The sequence below is a fragment of the Pelobates fuscus genome, chromosome 3 (assembly GCF_036172605.1).
Source record: "Pelobates fuscus isolate aPelFus1 chromosome 3, aPelFus1.pri, whole genome shotgun sequence".
Taxonomy (NCBI): Eukaryota; Metazoa; Chordata; class Amphibia; order Anura; family Pelobatidae; genus Pelobates; species Pelobates fuscus.
Window position 1 is genome coordinate 391,893,276 of NC_086319.1, and position 21,619 is coordinate 391,914,894.

General features: G+C 44.5%; 1 protein-coding gene across 2 annotated transcripts in view; it reads left to right on the top strand.

The window, feature by feature from the left end:
* Positions 1–10,315: 10,315 nt before the first annotated feature.
* PER1 (period circadian regulator 1) overlaps positions 10,316–21,619 on the top strand; it is a 34,250-nt gene continuing 22,946 nt past the window's right edge. Inside the window, exon 1 of one of the 2 annotated variants that reach the window (XM_063449688.1) lies at positions 10,316–10,387. The gene's annotated coding sequence lies outside the window, so the exon portion shown is untranslated. The other variant, XM_063449687.1, reaches the window with a different exon arrangement.

Genomic DNA, 21,619 nt, shown 5'->3' on the forward strand with positions numbered 1-21,619 from the left:
CATTCATGCGCTCTACTTTACCACTACTTTGTGGGTGGTAAGGGGTGTGGAAGGCTAGGGTCACCCCTAGAGCAGTCCAAATTTCTTTAGTCACTGTTGCTGTGAAGGCTGGGCCTTGATCACTTTCAATGACTTCTGGGAGTCCAAACCTACATACTATCTCTGTAAGTAGGCGTCTTGCGGTTGTTTTTGCAGTGATATTGGCCACTGGGTAGGCCTCTGGCCATCCTGAGAACATGTCCACTATGACTAGTGCATATTCATGGGGCCCACTCTTGGGCATTTGGATGTGGTCAATTTGAATTCGCTGGAAGGGGTACATGGGCTTTGCCAGGTGTTTTGCAGGCACCTTGATTGGTCTTCCTGGATTGCATTTTGCACAAATGACACAGGCCTTACAGAAGCTGCTAATCAATGTTGTGATTCCGGGTGCTTCATAATACTTCTGTATGAGGGCGGCCATCAATTCCTTTGACAGGTGTGCAGGCCCATGTGCCCATTGGACAACTGCTGGGTATAGATTTTTTGGAAGACAAAATTTGAAGTTGTTGTAATATACTCCGTCCTTTTGGACGGCTCCTTTCGTTTTCCATTTTTGGATTTCTTCTGGAGTGACGGCAGCTTGTTGTTCTCGCAAAATTCGCAAGTCAGTAGGAAGAGTTTGCAGAGCAAAGATAGGGACTTCTTCTTCTTCTTGTCCGGACACTTCTTCATCCACTTCCTGCAGATCCCTGGCTGCTAGCTTAGCAGCCTGGTCAGCCAAATAGTTGCCCCTTGCTTCATCTGTATCCAATTTCCCATGGGCCTTTACCTTCAAAACGGCCACTTCTTCAGGGAGTAGGAGGGCATCCATTAGCTCCTTGATTGCAGTACTATGTTTGACTGGTGTACCGGCGGTGGTAAGAAATCCTCTTGTCTTCCAAATTAGGCCGAAGTCATGTGCCACACCCAGAGCATATCTTGAATCTGTATAGATGTTGGCACGTTTTCCTTCGGAAATTTTGCATGCTGAGGTCAGAGCCTGTAATTCAGCTTCTTGCGCAGACATTGCTGGCGGTAAGGATGATGATTTGATAACTTCGTCTGTTGTGGTTACGGCATATCCTGTATGATATCTTCCTTCTTCATCGGCATATCTTGAGCCGTCCACAAACAGGGTAAAATCTGGATCTTGTAATGGATTCTCATGCACAGTTGGTAGGTGTACTGTCTCCATCTTCATCTGTTCAAAACAGTCATGAGGTGTTTCGGGGTCATAATCATTCACTATGACCAGATCTTGAAATTCCTTTTCTAGGAAGTGGCGTGGCCATGCTTCCAGAAGGTCAGTTGTTGGGTATTTGACAATACCATTCTCCTGTAGCTGTTCTTCATCCATGGTGGCCCATAGCTTTGCCATGGGCCCAAGATCATTCCATGATCTTGTCTTCAATTTGGTAACAGGAATATGCGGGATAGCAGTATCCCAATGGCGGTAGAGGTAGTTAAGTTGTCGAGGTAGTTGGATCAAGACCATGCTATTGCCTTCAGAGTCACAATAGAAATCTTGAGCAGTGAGCTTCACATCAGTCCAGTGGTAAAGCTCATCTTCATAGCAAGGTTCGGGAGTAATGTCTGGTTTGTACCACATGGTACAGAAGGCGTAATCTGGGCCTTCACAGAGAGGCTTCTCATCTTCATAAAATGTTAAATGTGGATGCATGACTTTCTTGATACATCCACAAAGTAGGTAAATGTAGGTTTCATCTGAGATAAATCCATAATAGGTACCCCCCTCAGGGAGTGGAAGAAGAGTGGATGGGTTAAGAACTTGACATCTTTGGATGGAAATGTTGTCAGGTAGAAGAAGATGGCACTGGAGGCGTAGGTGTCTGGCTGGAGACACGTGCTTGAGCTGGACTTGGTTGATGATGGCAGAAATGTCATGAGGAGCCAAAACAACCAGAGGGTGGCCAAGGACCAGGTCTGAGGTTCTTTCTATGAGCTCTCTTGCAGCAAAAACAGCCCTGAGACAGGAAGGAGTCCCTCTGGCCACAATGTCCAGTTGACATGAGAAATATCCAATAGGCCTCTGGCGGCCTCTTAAGTCATTAGTTTGGGTGAGAACTCCTGTTGCGTGGCCTTGTCTTTCAGAGACAAATAACTTGAAAGGTTTTGAGTAGTCAGGTAGGCCCAAGGCAGGAGCAGAAGCAATGGCACGTTTGAGAGCATTGAAATTGTCCAGAGCTTCATTAGGCAAACAGAAAGGGTCAGACTTAAGTGCGTCATAGAGAGGCTGCATGAGCAGGGAGGCTTCTGGGATCCATGCTCTGCAGTAGGAAATGAGGCCTAGGAAGGCATGGAGAGACTTTGAAGTCCTTGGGGTTGGAATATCCAGTACAGCTCTCACCCGGTCCCGGGTAAGATGTCTGGTACCTTGAGATAGGCAATGTCCAAGGAAAATTACTGAGGGTTGGCAGAACTGTAGCTTGATGAGCGAAGCTTTGCATCCCTGTTCTGCCAAATAACAAAGCAGACTAATTGAGCACTTTTCAGTAGTGGGTATATCATCTCCACAGAGCAGCAGATCATCCACATACTGGAGCAGAACAACTTCTGGGTGCTCAGCTTGCCATGGGTCAAGGATGGTGGCCATGGCCTTTGCAAATTGGCTTGGTGAATTTTGTGCCCCTTGGGGCATGACAGTCCAGGTATATTGTTGCATTTCATGGGTGAAAGCAAACAGGTATTGGCAGGATGGGTCCAGTGGAACACTGAAAAAAGCATTTGCTAGGTCAATGACTGTGAAAAATTTTGCGGATGGTGGGACTCCAGAGAGCAGAGTATGGGGATTTGGTACAAGAGGGGTGTCCAGGACGGTAGCTTCATTAACAGCACGGAGATCCTGAACCATCCTGTACTTCTCAGGCTCACCTTTTGGAGTTTTCTTTTTCACAGGGAATAATGGGGTGTTGCATTCAGATTTACATTTCACTAGAGCACCCTTTTCTAAGAGTGCCTTGATGTGGGTAGAAATGGCAGCAGCCTGTGCTGGTTTTAATGGATATTGTGGTTTTCTTGGTAACTTAGCTCCTGGAATAAGCTTTACCACCACAGGGGGAACATTTAGGTGACCTATGTCCTCTGGGCCTGAGGACCATAACTTGGCGGGCACCTGTGTTTTTAATGCCTCTGGGAAATTGGACCTTAATTCTGCTGCTTTCTCACGGGGCTTTTTCTAAATGCAGCATTAGAGGCAAGGAGCACAAGGCTGAGGTGTCTGATTCAGATAGGGGTGTGGACATTTCTACTTGCCCATCCGGGGTGAAGGTGATAGATGCTTGCAGGCGTGAGAGAACATCAGCACCTAACAGGTTAATTGGGCATGTGGAGGATACCACAAAGCGAGCTAGCAGGCTGGAGCCAACTCGGAGTGGAGTTGTTAAAGGGCTATGTCTCGGCTGGCCATCCACTCCAACACAAGAGACATCAATATTTGACAAAAAGGATGGGTCTGGCAGGTCTTGCTCTCGCAGAACACTACGGGCTGCACCTGTGTCAACTAGGAATGTGGTAGGGTGGCCTTCAATGGGCAAAGTCACTGTGGCAAGTGGCCCCCCCTTATCCCCTGTAGACACTGCCATTACAGGGGTTACAGACACAGGCTTGCCAATTTCCTAATCATCGGGTTCCTCAATTATCGGAACCTCTTTCTCGGCTTTGGGGGCCGGGGCAGGCCTGGATGGTTTTCTTGGCTCTCTCTTGGGTTCTGGGCAGTCACTTTTAAAATGTCCTTTGGCTTTACAATTAAAGCAGAAACCATCCTCTGGTTTGGTGCCCCTGGGGACAGGGGTACTGCGTGATACCATAAGAGGGGCAGAGCTTGGCCTTCTGGGGGTCTGGGCAGATTCTAAGCCCCTAGCAACCAAAAGTAGGGTATCCAGGGGAACAACCTTATATTCAGGGCGTGCAGCAATGATTCCCTTGCGTATAGAGTCTTTAACACCTTGGACAAACGCACCTGACAGCATTTGTGAATGAATCTTGTCAGTAAGATCAAACCCCAAATCTGTAAACATTTGATACAGTCTTGCATGAAACCTTTCCACTGATTCTCCTTTATCTTGAATAACATCAGTAAGGCCAGCAGCCTGATCTGCAAGTTTGTCCTTAGCCCATTCTCTCAATTGGGTGCAAAAAGTTACTCCAGAGGGGTAATCAACATCGCTGCTGAGCAGATCTGTACTGAGGTGTCGGGCCATGCTTGGCCAATATGCATCCCCTGCTTTAATAGCACAAATGCTCAGTAGATCACGCCATGCGGCTGAATAAGTCTTTTGAATTTGAACTATCCCTCGGTAGAAGGGCATAGGCTGTTTTTCTGGGTCAGGGAGTGATTTCATTAGAGCACTAGCTTGAGTGGGATTGAAAGCAACATATTTAGGAGGGGCCCGTTCTCCCCGACCCTTGTGGCCGAAGGGATCATCGATAGAACGATGAGTTGGGGCTCCTGCAGCAAGCTCCGATGAGACATGGGACACCCTGTCCATCTCGTCATCATCGAATTCTATGATATTGGCTCTCCTGCGCGGTGCAGGGCCCGCATGAGGTGAAAGGATCGGTGGTTGGGATTGAGCCCCAGATGCAGGGGTGGCTAGCGAGTCATAACCTGGGGACAGGTAGTCACCGGGGATTACCGGCATCAGGGCTGAACTGGGGGCCGCCATATTGGAGGCGGGGAAAGGAGTTGCTTCAGGATTAAGGGAAGAAGCGGCGGCCATGTTTGATATGGGCACTTCCGGGGCAGACTGAGCCGGACTGGGCATGACCGGAACTTGGGGAGTGGCTTGGGGAAAGGGAGGGTAACCAGGGTAGGGCAGGGCCATGGGATATGGGAAGGGGTAGGGCCAGGCAGGGGAGGGCAAAAGAGTAGGGTGGGCAGGTACGGTTAAGGAGGTAGGATATTGGACTGGGGCGGAGCTGGTTATGGGAGGAGTCAGGACGGGATTAGTGGGGATGGATGCAGAAAGAGGAGTAGCAGCAAGGGAAGGAGGGGTAGTTAGTTGGGCGGGTGCTGATGGAAGGGGATTAACCATGGAGAGGGATTGCAGGGAGGAGGTGGCAGATGAGATGTTAGGAATAGGCATAGAAGGGAGCGTGGGGATGGCTGAGGATGATGGGACCGTTAGAGAAGGGGAAGGGGTAAAGAAAGATCCGTCAGAATTCAGGACCGGGCAGACAGGGGAGGTGATGGGATGGGATTCGGGAGGATTGGGAGTGGGGAACATGGTCAGCTGGCTATCACCTATGGCTGACTGAACCTTGGGGATAGACATCCCCTGGGCGCCATTTTGGGGCGCTGGCTGAGGGTAAACCCCAGCAACACAATTTTTTTTTTTCAATTTGAAAATGTTTTTATTTTGCCATATCAAATGTTTGGCGCCTGCTCGCCAGGGTACAGAAAAGAAAAGGGGGTAAATGCAGGTACATTGTGTACATATTGGGGCCAGCAACACAATTTTTATGATACACAAACAATTTCACACCTTTGTGATTTATCTCTTCCTCAACCCAACCTTCTAACTGAATAGCCTTCGCCACTCTGTACCATGCTTCAGCAGTCTTTAATAAATCATTATCTGTAAGCTTGCCTTTCATTTCTGCTAGTAACTTGCGCCAACTTTCTGGTTGCAATCTTCCACATGTCGGTACAGCAATTTTACATACTTTTGCAATCTTTTCAACACCTTTTACCATCTCTTCACCCTCTCTGTTCTCTACTAAATCACATGCTAACCAGCCCTTACTGGGCTTATCTAAATCCTGTCCCATAGTCCCTTTACCCCTATACCAGCGTCCTAGATATAGAGAGAGAGAAGGAAAATTGAACAGGAACGTCTACAATGCTCGACTGCCACCTGAGAATCGTGGGACTTTCCCAGGTGCGTCTTCCCAAAACGTAGACTAGTCACTGAATCCGCCTACCCGGGGTGGTAGACACGGATTGGAGCGAGGTGAGAAGTGTGTGACCAATCACTTCTCTTTTAAGAGGAATGGGAGTGGATAGTATAATAATATAGAAAGTGTAGGAAAGATGAAAGGCAAGGAAAAATCCTTAGAGACAGACACAGGAGTACATGAGACTCCTCATTAAACAAACAAGACAACAATACAGTTGAAATACAGTGCATGCATCACAGTTCAAATAAAACCAACAGTAATTCCTTTCCTTTACTCGTGTGCTTACTCCAAAGTCACCTCCCTCAATCCCGTAGTATCTTACTACCAACGGCCAAGGATAACAGCTAACACCGGTCCGAAATCCATATGCCTCCCTCGACACAGCAGCCCACTAATAGTGTCTGCGCTACCCTCACCCCTGTAGTGCCCCTATAAAAAACCCACTTTATAAGTCCCACTACTCCGTGGTGATGAAGACAGCAATGCCTGCCCGAATTCACACACCACAAAAATAAAAATTGGAATAGCTCCAGCTCAGCGCTCAAAGCTGGAGGGTACCACCACTCTGCAAGCAGAGTAACGTGCACAGAGAAGCTAGCTAGGCTATCAAAGTGACACAAGAAGGATCCCCAGGAAACTATGAGTCTACACAATCTCCACAGATCCAACACACCTCTTTTTCCCTACAGCCCCAGCCACGAGGCTCCTAAAAGAGTTAAACAGGAAAAGATGACCCCCAGGAACACATCCACAGGTCAACCCCCCTTTTTCCCTACAACCACAGCACCGTGGTTCCTAAAAGGGGTAAAACAGGCAACAGAAGACCCAGGCAAATCCCCTCAGGTCCACCCCCCTTTATCCCAAAAGGGGTAAAATACAAACAGATAGACAGATATACTGAAGACCCAGGCAAGTCCCCTCAGGTCCACCCCCCTTTATCCCAAAAAGGGGAAAACAAGCAAGACAGAACCCCAGGCAAATCCCCTGCAGGTCCACCCCCCCTTTATCTCAAAATGGGGAAACAGGCAAACAATTCAAACACAATTCAAACACACCCAGGCAACAGATAGACTAAAATGCAGGTAAACAAGTGAGTAACGAGACACCGGGCAAGATATTACCTGTCTTTGATGTCCTCCCGGGAAGCAGTCACAGACACGTGGACGGGTCAATCAAAGGGGCCGGAACATACCGGTGGCTCTGCAGAAGTCTCTACCGTGTACCTGGAGGTGATCAATCTCCTTTCCTTCCCCCTGGATTCCTCCGTCCACCCTTGTCTTCCTTAGGACGGCTCACCGGCCGGACATAGCCCGATGCCCCACGTTGGGCGCCAAGTTGTTATGGTACTTTTTAGCAGTAAACCAAACTGTTTAAATGTCTATCTGTTCCTGTCCAAATCAATAAAATAAATTGCGTATATACGCTGAAGTAATTAAGTCTGACACACAAGGTTCAAGTTAAAATAACTTCGAGAAAATTTATTGGCAAGTGATTAAAAAGCGGACGCGCAGGTCCTTTTAAGAGACATTTTACGTCATCATTGATTATTAGAATATCAGCAAATAAACATCATTAATTGGATTAATTGTTAAGTGTCGGGATTAGTGTCCACCTATCAATATTATTAATTGGCTTGAAGACTAAGTGGTTAGTCCCGTGTCCACCCACCAAGAGGTGGGATTGTTCTGGACACGGGTGGGGGACAAGGGGTCTTGAGCGTCATTTTACACGGTCGGTGATCTCAGGCCTCGTGGCCAGGTGCAAGGTCTCTTATGAATAGAACATTTCATTACTACTGTGTTCTCATGGCCTTCAAACTATACTATGTTGCAAATCTAAGGAAAAGTCAGCAATTTCTGTGTTAATCATGTCTTTATAGAAAATACAGTCTTTGTTCTATTGTATTAGATGTGCTGGGAAATTCTGTCATGTAAGGTAGTTTTAAAATGAACAAGTTAGGTTATGAGGACAAAATGGAGTATTGAAGAAGTCAGGTTAGGAGGACAAAATGGAGGATTGTCACAGTATGAAGTTAAAATGGAGTTAGTGCAATAATTGAATACAAGTACAATAAGGTTTTTTAAATAATCCCACATCAATGATTCCCTTTTATTGCAGAAGTTTGGTCCTTAAGGGGTTAAGGAAAATATCCTGTAGGTTCTTCTAGTCCCTTATATTGTCCATGTGAGATTTTTGTATTTATTTTTTAGATTATTTGGGCTTTCTCATTATTGATTGTTAGTGTTGGTAGGTAGAAACATATTATGTGAGGTTGGCTAAGGGCTTGGGGACCCATAGCCCAAAAGAGGCATGATAATTAGTTTTTACTCACTTTTCTTCCCACACCACGCTGGTCTTGTCATGGCTAGCCCGATCTGGTCCCTCCTTGGTTGAGATCATCAATTTTGATAATCTCAGCCAATCTAATGCTTTCCTATAGGCGATTGTGCATGCGCTGCATAACGCCAATCTGTGCCAATTAGCATCTCCTCATAGAGATGCATTGAATCAAATTATGAGGAACATTCAACGTCTTCATGCACCCTGTGCAGCACTGGAATAGTAAGCACCTCTAGTGGCCGTCTGAGTGACTGTCACTAGTGGGGTTACCAGGCAGAAATGTAAACACTACCTTGAGTGCAGTGGTCCTGCCATTTTAACCCTGCAATTTAAAACATTGCAGTTTTTTTATTCTTCTACAGTAACCAAGTATAATTTGGTCAATTGACATGGAAGGTGAGAAGCTCAGGGTGGAGCCTCATTGCTGGAAAAAGTTGATAAAAAAAACTTTATTTTATTAAATTTATTAGAAAGGTTGAAGGGGGCTATATATAACTTGGGGCAAGTGCACTGTAGCGTTCAGAATTCAGATACTGTAATGACTTTCTATATGTTTAAGAAGCAGCAGACCACCAATGAAAGCCTTCTATGACTCTACTAGAACATTCTGAATGGACACTTTCCAGAAAGTTCCAGAAAGTTAAATGGTGAAAAGCTCACTCGAGTGGAGGACTGGGTAGAGGTTACAATGAAGGAGATGTGATGAGGAGCTCACCTGGTTGGAAGGAGTGTGTAAGACAGTTCCCTCTGATAGAAGAATTGGATGAGAGAGTTGACATGGATGGAGATACAGGATGCTAAATGCAGGAAACCGGCCTTTTAGATAAACTGGATAGAGTTGTGATGGAGCTTTCCTAGATGGAAGGGTGATGAAGCTTGCCTGGAGGTATCTCCTTTGGATCTAGTGTGGGAGCTCAGCTGGTGGGCAGGAAAGATGAGGTAGCTTGTCTGGTCGGACTAGGGACCAAGAGGTGTGATGAGCATTCCTAGATGGATGGGTGAGGAAGTTTACCTGGATGGAATGGGTGAAGGATCTAACCTGGTAGGAGTGGTGTTGATCGACTATAGAAGATGGAGGGATGACGGACTATATCATCCAGTAGGGTGTGGGAGTGAATAGGTTCACATGGTAAGAGGGCATGAGGACAGGCTAGGGAGCAGACCTGGATAGAAAGTGGAATTGAGGAGAGGTGGGGGAGCTCACCTGGTAGGAAGGGGTGTGTGGAAGCTCAGCTGGTAGCTTACCTGGTAGGAAAGGGGGTGAGGAGGTTCCCATATTAGATCTAGGGATCTACAGAAGGGAGCTCACCTAGTAGCAAGATAATTAAGGAGCTCAACTGACAGGAGAGTGGGTGAGGAGAGGTGAGAGTCGGAAGCACATGTATTAGGAAAGTGGGTTCAGAAGCAGTAGCTCACCTGGTAGGAAAGCGGTATGCGAGGGTTCTGAGAACTCACCTGGTATTACAGGGGATAAAGTGAGGTGGCTCACTTATTAGAAAAGGGGATGGAGGTGAGAGAGCTCACTTGGTAGTATGGGGAATTAGTAGTGGTGGGGTGGCTTACGTGGTAGGAAAGGGGGTGAGGAAATTCACTTTTAGAATGGGGGATAGAGATAAGAGTTCACCTGGTAGGAAGGCAGGGGATTAAGGAGTTTAGCTAGCCGGAGAGGTTAGGGGGCTCATAGATTACTAAATGGGTATGAGGAGGGGTGAGGGAGCTCACCTGTTAATAGAGGGGATAAGGTGAAGGTGAGGAAGTTCACCTGGTTGGAAAGGACTATGAGGATGGGGTGAAGGAGCTCACCTGCTAGGACTAGGTGAGTGGGTGAGGTATTAGTAAAGGGGGATTTAGTATGGGGGGGAGGCACGAGCTGAGAATGTGTTGTTACATTGTGATATTATGTCACCCAATACACATTTACTTTCACGTGTTTCAGCCTCTAGCTTTCTTCCCACCAATCAGCGAGCAGGGGGTGGGTGCCGGTGATGAAGGTCAGCCAATCAGCTCAGGCAGGGCTGGTCCGGACCACACGGCCAGACTCACGTGGACTGCGGAGTGGCAGAGAGAAATGAAATCTAGAGCTGGATCTAAGTGAGATGTCATCCAGGTAGGGTCAGGTGTACCTGAGTGCAGGGGCTATAAGAAGGGGATTACAGAGTGCTGGCTGCTATATAGCCTGTCGGCTTCGGTAATATCAGGGATCTCTGGAGTGTGGAGACCTGTCAGAAGGGGAACTAGAATGCTGAATTCTACAGGTGGGGCATTCTAGAATGCTGAATACTACAGGTGGGGTATTATCTACCAAGAAGGGGGTCTAGAATGCTGTGTTCTGCAGCTAGGGAATAACAGCTCTTTACACCAGGTTCAGCATCGGGGTTATAGAGAATGGTTTCAAGAATGGGGTATCCTAAAGCTTAGAATTTCTAGACAGCTGCAGATAAGGGGAATTTGTCATCATCAGTTACCACCCCCGCCCCTCTACCGGTAGTCGTCTTTTTGATTTGCCAGCCACCATTGGATCCTGTACACAGAAGGTTTTTCTGAATATACTGAGCAGTGATCTGACCAAACAGTAAGTAATGCTCCTCATAGAAGTATCAGTATATACTGTACATGATCTGTTATTGCTGTCAGTGTGTATTGTATATGATCTGTTATTGCTGTCAGTATATGCTGTATGTCTGTTATTGCTGTCCATATGCATTGTATATGATCTGTTATTGCTGTCAGTGTATGCTGTATGTCTGTTATTGCTGTCAGTATGTATTGTATGTCTGTTATTGCTGTCAGTATGTACTGTATGTCTGTTATTGTTGTCAGTAGTCTGTTATTGCTGTCGGTATATGCTGTATGTCTGTTATTGCTGTCAGTATGTATTGTATGTCTATTATGTTGTCAGTGTATGCTGTATGTCTGTTATTGCTGTCAGTATGTACTGTATATCTGTAATTGCTGTCAGTATATATTGTATGTCTGTTATTGCTGCTGTCAATATGTATTGTATAGAATATGTGTTATTGATTAGCTCTTACTTATATCCAGATGCCTGGAAATATGGGCATTCTCCTGTGGACATGTTGTATTTATGATTTTGCTCTTCCATCTGTTGAGTAAATGGAGTTTTAGCCGTCAGTGTGGGACAGAAACATGTTGAAAATGTCACATGAAATTATTGTTATTGAGAAGGATTCAGCATATTAGTTTTGCCTTGATCTATTTCCTACAATCTTCACTATCCTTTGTTCTCCATCTTTCATTATTAGCACATTACCTAAATGACTCTACATGTCTCCTTACCTCTCCTACATCTCTCTCACTCAGTGCTTCCACTCCCTGCCTCACACTTCTAAAGCTCTCAAGAAATCTCTCATAATCTCTCTCTCAATAATGCTGTCATTACTTCTATCCTCTGTCACATTCTAAGTTGCTCATTACCTCTCTCTCCACACGCTCTCTCCCTTTTATTACATCTTTCTTCTCTCCTCAATGGCACCATCTTCCATTTGCTCTCTTCTGCCCTCTCTCAATTTCTCGCCAATGCTAAGTTTCTCCCTCTCTAACTTATTTCACTCTGGGACCTCAGAGCACCTTAACAAAATACCCCAAAACATACAGTTCTCCACAAGAAAACCCCACGTATCCCCGGAAGAGATCTGAGCCAATTACTACTTCCAAGTGGCCGTCCTGAGTTGGAAGGTTGCTCTGGAGGACCTAGCCTGCATAGATAGGTAACGGGGTGGTCAGATTTCAGAGTGGTTAGTCTGGTGGTGTCTGCTAGGGAAAGGCAAGATCCACAGTCAGGTGATTATAAGTCTTTTCCACTTAGGAAAGTCTTGTAACACTCTCCGTCTCTCATTACCTCTCCCCTGCTTCTCTACGTCTCTCATTACCTCTCCCCTGCTTCTCTCCATCTCTCATTACCTCTCCCATGCCTCTCTCTCCATCTCTGATTACCTCTCCCCTGCTTCTCTCCATCTCCCATTACCTCTCCCCTGCTTCTCTCCATCTCCCATTACCTCTCCCCTGCTTCTCTCCATCTCTCATTACCTCTCCCATTACCTCTCCACTGCTTCTCTCTCCGTCACTCATTACCTCTCCCCTGCTTCTCTCTCCGTCTCTCATTACCTCTCCCCTGCTTCTCTCCATCTCCCATTACCACCCCCCTGCTTCTCTCCATCTCCCATTACCACCCCCTGCTTCTCTCCATCTCCCATTACCATCCCCCTGCTTCTCTCCATCTCCCATTACCATCCCCCTGCTTCTCTCCATCTCCCATTACCATCCCCCTGCTTCTCTCCATCTCCCATTACCTCTCCCATGCCTCTCTCTCCATCTCCCATTGCCTCTCCCCTGATTCTCTCCATCTTCCATTACCTCTCCCATGCTTTTTTCTCCATCTCTGATTAGCTCTTCCATGCCTCTCTCTCCATCTCTGATTATCTCTCCCCTGCTTCTCTCCATCTCCCATTACCTCTCCCATGCCTCTCTCTCCATCTCCCATTGCCTCTCCCCTGCTTCTCTCCATCTTCCATTACCACTCCCATGCTTTTTTCTCCATCTCTGATTAGCTCTCCCATGCCTCTCTCTCCATCTCTGATTATCTCTCCCCTGCTTCTCTCCATCTCCCATTACCTCTCCCATGCCTCTCTCTCCATCTCCCATTACCTCTCCCATGCCTCTCTCTCCATCTCCCATTACCTCTCCCATGCTTTTTTCTCCATCTCTGATTATCTCTCCCTTGCTTCTCTCTCCATCTCCCATTACCTCTCCCCTGCTTCTCTCTCCATCTCTCATTACCTCTCCCCTGCTTCTCTCTATCTCTCATTACCTCTTCAATAACATCTCTCTTCTCTCTCCATCTCTCATTACCTTCCCCCTTCCTCTCTCTTCATCTCTGATTACCTCTCCCCTGCTTCTCTCCATCTCTCATACATCTCCCCTGCCTCTTTCATGACCTATTCCATGTGTCTCTCACCATGTGTCTCTCTCCATCTTAACTAACTCTCTGTCTCTCCCCTTCTTTCATTACCTCTCACCTGCCTCTCTCTCCATCTTTCATTACCTCTTACCTGCCTCTCTCTCCATCTTTCTTGTCTCTCTCTCTTTCTTTATCTTTCTTGTCTCTCCCTGGCCTCTCTCTCTATCTCTCATTATCCATTTCTTCTCTATTAATCTCCCATAACCCCGGTCTTCTGCCTTACTTTTTTCCATGTCTCATTACCCCTCTTTCTCATTATTTATCTATCCCCTGTTTTCTTTGTATTCATGCATTCCCTGCCTCACTCCTTTATACCTCTCTCTCTCATTACCTACAGCTTAATTTCTCCATTACATTTCCTTTTTGCCCTGTCTCCCATCTTGGCTTTTACTCCCTTAGCCTCAGATTTCTTTTGTCTCCCCTGATGTATGCTCTAATACCACCTTACTAGTCGTCTCTTTTATTTAATCCCCCTCTTGTATGCCTCCCATATTTACTCTCAGTTCGTGCAGACTTTTAATGCCTTTAGATTAATCCTATGTCGGTACCTTTCATTACCTTCTCCTTCACAATAACTTATTATCCCTAGTCTATCGCCCCAATATACCTTCTTCTTATAGCAGCAGTATATCATCTCCCCCACCTCCTCATTCATTATACTTTCAGGGTTATTGATCTGAGCTATGCTCTTAGATCAGCTACTCTGGCCTTAAATTTCGATTCTCACTTTAGCGACTGATCCTGTCTGCCATTCTTCTCATTCTGACTCCTTCCAAATTAGATATCTTCCAGTAGCCTCAATGCAGTATATCTTCTTCCTTGTCATCTCCTTATTATCGCCTCTTTCATATCTTTATTTTATTTATTTATTTCCTGTATCCTTTTATTTTCAAATCTCCCTTTTTCTCAGTCAACCACCCCCTCCCCCCATCCTCCTTTCCTTTCGTACTCTTTTGCCTCTCTAGCAGACAATGTATACTGTAGCGTAGTGCAATATTAGAATCCACGATCTCCGCTGGTAAAACAGGTAAATCCACAGTCAGCGCCGAAAAGTAAGGCAATATCCCCAATCCTCCCAATAACCGGACGAAACACAGTTTGGGAGTCAACTAGCAGCTTTATTCAGAACTTCCAGTATTTATGCAAGTCCCCATGCAAGGGGTTTCCTTACTGACAAAGCAGGGGTGATACAGTAAGGGACTACATGGGGGACTTAACATTTGGTACATTTCTCCCATCAGGCACCGCTGCACGAGAGAGATACTCCCACTGAAATATACTGTTAAGTGGATTATCTCCTCGTGCAGCATAACCGATATTTTACTTTAAAATCCATAACTTGAACAATATTCGTTTGTTTGGCACGAACAACCGTTCGGTAGATAGCTGGGGTCTGCGGGTACGTTTCGTGGAAATACCGCTCAGATCCCAGCTAAACTAACCGAACGCCATACGAAATACACTTATCTATTTAGTTCGTATAAAAAGTACCGAACGTCAATGGGTCTCATAATGGAAGAAGACCGGAGCTCCCGAACCGCCTGGAAGTACAGCGGTGTTCGTGCCGTCGAGTAGCCGTTTTTGGTTCCATGCACTCGACGACCAAACACCGCTGGGGGAGACAAAAGATTCAAGATGGCCGACCGCCGCGTGGTCGGTAGCCGAACGACGGCCACCTAAGAATCCACTTAATTACCGATTGCAACAATGTTGCAACCGGGTAATTGGTGCCACACGCCTCTAAGTGTATGGGCTTGCGTTCGGTACCTAATTCGTCTCACGAATGGCCGGTAAAGTTGCGGTTCGTGAAACGACCATTCAAATGCTAGCGGCTTTCGGCTGCTAGCATGGGAATACCATAGACAACATGCAATCATACATTTACCAACAGAAGACACAATACATGTTATTACAATATACTAGCAGTTTGTAGGACAACCTTTAGGGAACTATTCCCGTAGTCTGAAGTGGCTAGGTTTGCCACATATACCTATTCCTATTACCCCGTCATTCCCCTTGCTTCCCTTATACGGTCTAACCCGTCCATTTTCTCATTATTACACTCGGTTTCCCCCCCACCTCTCTATCATTCACACTATCCCTTCTTGTGTAATAATCCCCTTGTTGTCATTATATGATATGATTCTTCGTTATGTCATATAACTCAGGCAGCAGAATATCCCTGTGATTAAGGAGTATATCCTGAACCTGGGATCTTCCCCATCTGTTGATACTTTATCTTTCTTTCATGTAAGCATGATGTAAGAATCACCATCTAAACAGTTAGTCAGAAAAACATCACACCCCCTTGTACAGTCTCACTCCCATTCTCTCCTATTTACATATTTTTAGCCATTTACAGTTCTCTTTTTAACGGAAATTCCTTATTTGCTGGATTTCACGCCTTTGGTCCTTCCTCCCTTAGACTCTTCTATTTATTCATAATTCTCTTTTCCTCCTCGTTTTTCCATTGACCTATTGAACGGCTGTCCATGATGTGACGCAGCTAACATATAGATTTCTTCTCCGCTCCCACGCGTGCTCGATCCGTGTGTTTCTTTTCTGTTTATGCATTCCAAAGCACATTTCATTGGCTGCCCCACTAACCCAACATGCACCCTTGGGCAAGGGAGGGAACAGGATTATTCTAAGCTCATGTTCCTGAACGTGTCTAATTTAAAAGTCAGCCCATTCCATAGACATTAGACATTCATAAGTCTGCTGTTACTTGAACGTGTTGTCATCATGCTTGTCCCTTAATTATATGTCACACACCATCCAAACGCCAGTAAGTGGTGAATGGGTGTGTGTGTTAATTTTTTTTCTATGAGATTTATATTCAAGTAGATACTTCCTTGTTATGTAATATGTCGTAACAGGTTCTCTGAGGACAACTATCAATGAATCAAAATGGTGACATATTGAGTTTATATTTCTGTTAGAATCCAGGGTTTTCTATTGATACATGAGGGGGGCCCTTATTCCATACATGAGGTAGTTGGGGAGAGAGGCATTTGCAGACAAACCACTGTTTAATGGAACCCATTACCCCCGTACCTTTTAGGTTCATGTAGCCACCAGACTTGGGATGATTCACGCCGGGGTAACTAATGGTGGGATTTGTGAGAAAGACCAGATTGGAAGCCACAGGTTTGTATATGTAGTAGATTTAGAATAGTCTATTAGAAGCAGCACAAATAAAGGACAAGTAGACTCAACCAAAGGGGAATCCAAACAGAATACATTTAGGGATTGGTAGACGCATCCATAGGTCAAAACACACAACCATATTTTGGCATGGTTCTCTTATCTTTAGTCCATGGCACACAGCACAGGTTCGACGAGCTGTAGACTCACCCAGTTTCTATCGACTGCGAGTCAAGGCAGGAAGCATTGTGAAAACACTGGAAGACTCGCCAATTCAGTAGGTCAAACAGGCGGTACAGTGGGCTCATCAACAGGTCAGGAAAGGCTGTACAGGTCCAGGACTGTATATGAAACCTCCATACATGCAGATAACAGAGACCAGAAAAACATCATGCATACTCTGTGCACATGAGAAATGTAATTTTATATCCCCAGCTAGGACGCCATGATTAAACGTGCAGTCCATTCTTGTCAAACTGTTTTCAAGCTGGAGCACCCTAAACCCACCACCTTGTTGGGAGACATTATGATAAAGTTTACTTCCTGATCATCCAAACGAAATGTCAGTATGCCAATGTGCATTGAGAGGCAGTGAACTCCAGGGTTTTCGAATATATGCCCATGCGGCAGAATTGCTTTTAGCTGATGAAGAACTGACGCAGGCTCCCTATGTCTTTGGGTCCAAGAAATTAAAGGTGTTTTTTTTTTTTTTTTTTTTTAAAGTATGGTGTGCCCATCAGTAGGGGTGGCCTTGCAATGCAAACTGCTTGAATATAGTCTGACAGAAAATGGAGGGACTGAAACCCAGTATTGTGTACTGGTTGTGGTGCTTCGAGAGTTCATGAAATAATCCCTCAGGATCCTTATAACTGTATTGAAATTTTATTAGATTGTTCGACCTGTGTGAAAGCTGCCTGAACATCATAGGGGTTGTAGTTCCAGCTATGGTCCTATGTTTTGGCCACCTATGGTTTAGTTTAGGAGGTAATGAGGATTTTTTTAGGTTCCCACATAGGTTAGAGATTAATCTACATTAGTTTGTGGTATATCTGAATTTGACTTATTCTGAGCATTTATAATATTGTTTTTCACATAAGGTGTGTGTGTGTGTGTGGTCACCTGCGTAGACACTTTTTGTATATTATTCTGCTTACAGTATTAGCAGCTATTAGCTTACTGGTTTGTAAACTCATGGAGTACCAGTGGTCCTAGCTAGGTATGTTTAGTATCTCAGTATCCACATTGGAAAACAAAATATCTTGGACTATTGGTGAACCTTGAAGACTGGGTTGGGAATTATTGAACTGGTTACCTAAACCTCCTATTACTAGTTAATACATAAGTTCAGTCATGTAAGGCTAACGCTATGGGCTTTGTTAGTCACTCCCTGGCAAGGATAACAATATATACAGGGAGTGCAGAATTATTAGGCAAGTTGTATTTTTGAGGATTAATTTTATTATTGAACAACAACCATGTTCTCAATGAACCCAAAAAACTCATTAATATCAAAGCTGAATATTTTTGGAAGTAGTTTTTAGTTTGTTTTTAGTTATAGCTATTTTAGGGGGATATCTGTGTGTGCAGGTGACTATTACTGTGCATAATTATTAGGCAACTTAACAAAAAACAAATATATACCCATTTCAATTATTTATTTTTACCAGTGAAACCAATATAACATCTCAACATTCACAAATATACATTTCTGACATTCAAAAACATAGCAAAAACAAATCAGTGACCAATATAGCCACCTTTCTTTGCAAGGACACTCAAAAGCCTGCCATCCATTCTGTCAGTGTTTTGATCTGTTCACCATCAACATTGCGTGCAGCAGCAACCACAGCCTCCCAGACACTGTTCAGAGAGGTGTACTGTTTTCCCTCCTTGTAAATCTCACATTTGATGATGGACCACAGGTTCTCAATGGGGTTCAGATCAGGTGAACAAGGAGGCCATGTCATTAGATTTTCTTCTTTTATACCCTTTCTTGCCAGCCACGCTGTGGAGTACTTGGACGCGTGTGATGGAGCATTGTCCTGCATGAAAATCATGTTTTTCTTGAAGGATGCAGACTTCTTCCTGTACCACTGCTTGAAGAAGGTGTCTTCCAGAAACTGGGAGTTGAGCTTGACTCCATCCTCAACCCGAAAAGTCCCCACAAGCTCGTCTTTGATGATACCAGCCCAAACCAGTACTCCACCTCCACCTTGCTGGCGTCTGAGTCGGACTGGAGCTCTCTGCCCTTTACCAATCCATCCATCTGGCCCATCAAGACTCACTCTCATTTCATCAGTCCATAAAACCTTAGAAAAATCAGTCTTGAGATATTTCTTGGCCCAGTCTTGACGTTTCAGCTTGTGTGTCTTGTTCAGTGGTGGTCGTCTTTCAGCCTTTCTTACCTTGGCCATGTCTCTGAGTATTGCACACCTTGTGCTTTCGGGCACTCCAGTGATGTTGCAGCTCTGAAATATGGCCAAACTGGTGGCAAGTGGCATTTGGCAGCTGCACGCTTGACTTTTCTCAGTTCATGGGCAGTTATTTTGCGCCTTGGTTTCTCCACACGTTTCTTGCGACCCTGTTGACTATTTTGAATGAAACGCTTGATTGTTCGATGATCACGCTTCAGAAGCTTTGCAATTTTAAGAGTGCTGCATCCCTCTGCAAGATATCTCACTATTTTTGACTTTTCTGAGCCTGTCAAGTCCTTCTTTTGACCCATTTTGCCAAAGGAAAGGAAGTTGCCTAATAATTATGCACACCTGATATAGGGTGTTGATGTCATTAGACCACACCCCTTCTCATTACAGAGATGCACATAACCTAATATGCTTAATTGGTAGTAGGCTTTCGAGCCTATACAGCTTGGAGTAAGACAACATGCATAAAGAGGATGATGTGGTCAAAATACTCATTTGCCTAATAATTCTGCACGCAGTGTATATATATATATATATATATATATATTTATTTTTTTGGGGGGCTTGTGCTAGGGTTAGGATTAGCTTCTTTTTTTTTTTATTTTAAAGCAATGATTTCATCCTTTTCTTGGGCAGTACATGAAAAGTGCTACCCTGCACTGTAACTGGCATATGCAGCAGGAGGGAAGTCACTGTGGCTTCCTTGCGATTCCTCTTGATTAATCTCTTGATTTCTGTCCTGCAAATTAATTATATACACTCTGGTGGCCTCATTCGTGTAATAATACAAACATTTCATTTTGAACTCCTTTTGCAGTGCAAAACAAAATGTAGCACCTGTTTACACAGGGCTAGAAGGGAAGGGGTTAATAAACAGCTCGTCGTTCACATGTGATGCTGATCGATTTCTATATCACCTCAAAGCCCACACAACACTCACACCTGTCACTTCTAGTCACACCACCAACCATCGAGGAGTATGTCACCAGTGTGACGGCGAAACGCTTAATGGGCTTATTCACTAAATAGCAAGTCGTCATTTCTTTACACTCACTCTTTCGCGAATAAACCCCCCTGAAATCCCTTGTCTTGGAATGACGCTGCTACGTAGGACAGCCCCCGGAAATTCAGTGTGTCATAGCCACACACTCACACACATCCCCATACTGAGACCCACGCAATTCATGAAATCCCTGATACCATATATAGTCAGTGACATTTCTCCCAGTCAATGTGTGAGCGTGCAGGGGGAAGATCTTCGCAAATATATAATTTTAAGACAATGTGGAATCTGCTATTTCTGTTTAAGGCAGGTCTGATAAATTGAGTTTTTAAATGAAGTGCATTCTTGTTATTAATATCTAAATGTTTGTGTGTGTATCATTTTATGCTAAAAAGGACATGCATTCAACATAACAGCACTATATTGTGTTATATGTAAACTAGTGGAAGGCTAAAACCAGCATAATTAACTGATAGGGCCACTCACTTTACATCATATGACATCACTGACCATGACATCACAGAGTATTATTACACAATGTGTGCTTGAGATGGGTGATCCCTACGTTGGATCTTCCAAATTAAGTATTGTCAGATCGGACAGTTCCAGTGTGATAAACTCATTTTGCTCATTATTTTTAATTGTCTCTAGAATGTCATTATTGTCTCATTTGTGGGGGAAAAAAAATACAGCTGCAACTTTAAAATGGCTGTGCAATTATTAGAGAATGGCACATTGTAGGGGCTATAAAAAATAATTTCAGCCAGAAATGTATTTTTAACAATTTATGGATTTCTAGTTTAAAAAATAGCCCCAGTAAATTTTATTCGCTGAGCTATAGGGGGGAAAAAAAGGGAAAATTGCAGCATTTAGGCCATATTCCTGATTTAATAGAAAAATCCCAAAGAGATGGCAATTCTGATTTAAATATTTTCTTATTCCATGTCACATCACTTTACATACATTAGAATGGTGTAAGTTACTGAATGCAATAATATGTAAAATGAGATAACTCCTTCCAACCTAATTCATGAAATTGTGACACTGACGCAAGGTCAATAAACCCCCCGCATTTTTTGTGATTTATTCTAATACAGACATGTGATGTATGTTTATCAAACCAGTACTTTATAAGGAGGCCCCAGTCTGGAGCGCAGTGGGCGTGGTCAGTGTGGAGGACATGTGTGTTGACATGGAGTTGTCATTCCCATTGTCTTCATTGCCCTACTTGTACTAGGCCTCAGGTTGTAAAGGAGTAGCCAAATGCTGACCAATAAGGGACAGGCAAGATATTTTTAAATAATGTTAAAAGGAACACACCTGGCACCATAACAACTTAATTAGTATGAAATAGTTTTGATGCCAGTAGGTCCCTGGAACTGTCTTTCCTTTTCACGAATGGTTTAACCCCAAACTCCAGTATTCAGTGCCCGATCTCTGTGCCCCCTCTCATTCCATTGCTCAGAATGTTGAAATAATAAACTTCTGACAGGGGTGCAGCTGATTGGCTAAAAGTATCACTTGACGCTGTAAGCCAATCAGTAGCTCTCCATTTACTCAAGAAAAAATGTTTGAGGCACTGGATTTTGGACTTTGTTGCTAAACCGTTTTTGAATGGTTTAACCCCTAAATGTAAGCCGGCGCCAGTGACCTCCAGGCACCATAACAACTTAATTCCAATGCAGTTGTTATGGTACCCGGAGCGTTCCTTTAAGAAAAACGAACATGCAGCCCTCGGTCAGTAGCTGCTTGAAGGGGATAAATGAGCCAACTGATGTATTATTTCAG